The following is a 2,990-nucleotide window of genomic DNA, read 5'->3' as shown; positions in this document are numbered from 1 at the left end:
AAAAAAAAAAAAAAAAAGAAGAAGAAGAAATGTTACCCCATTTCATCTGCACAGGAGCTGTATGAGATTATAAAATATGACTCATTTTGTAGATGAGAAAACTAAGGTTAAGTAACACGACCACGATCACACACATAATAAGCGGCAAAACACATATCCCTGTCTTATGGGCTGAATGTTCAAGTGCCCCCCTGACTCATATGTTGAAGCCCTAAACCCATAGTGTGATGGTATCAGAAAGTGAGCCTTTGGGGGGTAATTCTATTTAGATGAGGTCATGGATGTAAAGCCCCCATGATGTGTTTTTAAGAAGAGGAAGAGCTGCCATCTTGCATTCCCACCTGTGTGTGCTTACTCTCTGCTGGTCCACCCAAGATCCGCTGAGCACCAGTCCTAGTCCCCAGCAAGGCCCCTTATCCGCTCCAACAAGAAAAAAGAAACAATCATAAACCAGGAAAACTTGCCAAACTTCAGGCACGAGTGCGCATTGGTGGGAAAGAAACTGCTCACCGAAAGAAGGTGATTCATGGAACAGCTACAGCAGATAATAAAAAACTTCAGTTCTTTCTCAATAAGTTAAGGGTAAACAATATCTCTGGTACTGAAGAGGTGAATACGTTTACAAACCAAGGAACAGTGATCCACTTTACCAACCCTAAAGTGCAGGCATCTCTGGCAGTGAACACTTTGACCATTACAGGCCATGCTGAGACGAAGCAGCTGACAGAAATGCTGCCCAGTGTCTTAAACCAGCTTGGTGCAGACAGTCTCAGTTAAAGAGACTGGCTGAAGTTCTACCCAAGCAATCTGTGGATGGAAAAGCACCACTTGCTACTGGAGAGGGCAATGATGCTGAAGTTCCAGATCTTGTGGAGAATTTTGATGAAGCTTCCAAGAATGAGGCAAACTGAACTGAGTCAACTTCTGAAGATAAAACTTGAAGAAGTTACTGGGAGCTACTATTTTATATTATGACTGCTTTTAAATAAATTTTTGTTTATGGATCTGATAAAATCTAGATCTCTAACATGTTTAAGCCCAAGCCCCTTGAACAGTGCTGCTCTTTTCAGTTCTTGCTTATACACAGTTCGTTCTTTGCAGCTAATTAAGCTGAAGAAGCCTGGGAATAAAGTTTGAAAAAAGATTAATAAAGTTCTTTGCCTAGTGAAGCAGAAGAAGATGACGAAGAAAAAGAGTCAATAGCTCCCTTTCTCTGCCATGTGAATATGTAATGAGAGGGCAGCTGTCAGCAAGCAGGAACAGGGTCCTCACCAGATGCTGACTCTGCTGGCACCTTGATTTTTTTGTTTGTTTGTTTTTTTGAGACGGAATCTTGCTCTGTCACCAGGCTGGAGTTTGGTGGTGAGATCTCCGCTCACTGTAACCTCCGCATCCTGGGTTCAAGCGATTCTCCTGCTTCAGCCTCCCGAAGAGCTGGGATTACAGGCGTGCATCACCACGCCCAACTAATTTTTCTATTTTTAGTAGAGATGAGGTTTCACCATGTTGGCTAGGATGGTCTTGATCTCTTGACCTTGTGATCTGCCCGCCTTGGCCTCCCAAAGTGCTGGGATTACAGGCGTGAGCCACTGCGTCTGGCCTGGTACCTTGATTTTAATCAGCCTCCAGAACTGTGAGAAATACATGTTTAAGCCACCCAGTCTATGGTATTTTGTTATGGCAACCTAAACAGATTGAGGCACCCAGGATGGCTGAACCTGTGTTTTTTACCTCTGTGCTTTTTGCATGCCAGCTAATATGAATGATATGCCAAGTAATCTAACTCCCAAGTGTCAACACTTAAGTTAAAAGGTTAATAGAAGCTCAACGTAAATACTCCTAAATCTCCTGAAATGATTTCAATTAAATAGGACTGGCTTTTGAGAGGCATTAAAATGTACTGACATTGAAAGAAGAAAAATAAGTCTTTTCACTTAATTGTTAAAATCACTCCATCTATATCCTGCCTACATAATTCTCAACTAATAATAGCCTATTTCACTCAGTGTCAGCAAAGAATGTGGAATGCTATAATCCACATGTATGTTACTTTGTTGCACATGCCTGCAAACTATAATTAGTAGATATTTTCTTCAAATATTTTTGAGAGTTTTTTCTTGCTTACAGAAAATTCAGGAGCAAACAGATTGGAAAAAAAAATTTTTTTAAAGACGAAAAAAAAATCCCTATTCTATCTTATATTATGATTTGACTTTGAATCTGTCACCATATTTACTAATTCTTTTAAAATTACATCTGAAAATGTGTGACTTGAAGCAAAGAATATACCATCACGATGCAAACATCAAAGAAATTATATCAAAGAAGATGAAAGGAAGAGAAGGCCATAGAAGTCCCTAAAAATGACTCATTGGGTTGAGAGATATAAAAATCATTGGTGACCTAAGCAAGAGGGATTTGTTATTGATGAGTGTGAAGGTACAATTGCAGTGGGTTAAAAAAATTAGGGCACCTCCATATACAATGGACTATTCTGCAGTGGCTAAGCAGATTGAGGTGCATCTATAAGTACAAAGCTAGAAATACATCTATGAGGAAAGCAAGTTTGCCAAACAACGTGAATAGCATGATTTGCAAAAGTAAAATTATCAGTGTATAAAAATGTGTGTAGATATAGATAGAGCCTTATTTGTATATCTGTAAATGCATGAGAGAATTGTCTAAAGGGACATATATTTGTACCACAGGCCTTTTGAGGCCCTAGATTGCATACCCTCAGTTCATCTCTGATTTCAGCCACAGCTGTGGTAGGTGGTTCCCCACAAGCTCTGATGGTAGTGGTGATGTCCACCGAAAGAACATACCTTGGTGTTTTCATACTCTGCCTTGGGGGATTCTCAAGGAAGTCCACTTAGCCTTGCAAACAAGAGCCACCTAGGAAAAGTGAGTGAGCAACACTCAACCAATGGAGAATGCGAGCTAATGGATAAATGCCCCAGCTCCACCACAGCCTTCAAGTGGACAAGTCT

At 40.3% G+C, this 2,990-nt stretch overlaps 1 pseudogene; it reads left to right on the top strand.

Annotated features, from left to right (window-relative positions):
* The window catches only part of LOC108287787, a 2,572-nt pseudogene extending 1,617 nt beyond the window's left edge, over window positions 1–955 (top strand).
* The last annotated feature ends 2,035 nt before the right edge of the window (window positions 956–2,990 follow it).

Source organism: Cebus imitator, unplaced genomic scaffold (genome assembly GCF_001604975.1).
Source record: "Cebus imitator isolate Cc_AM_T3 unplaced genomic scaffold, Cebus_imitator-1.0 Scaffold355, whole genome shotgun sequence".
In the NCBI taxonomy this organism is placed as follows: domain Eukaryota; kingdom Metazoa; phylum Chordata; class Mammalia; order Primates; family Cebidae; genus Cebus; species Cebus imitator.
The sequence above is the reverse complement of the archived record's forward strand: the minus strand, read 5'-3'. Positions and strand labels throughout refer to the sequence as shown.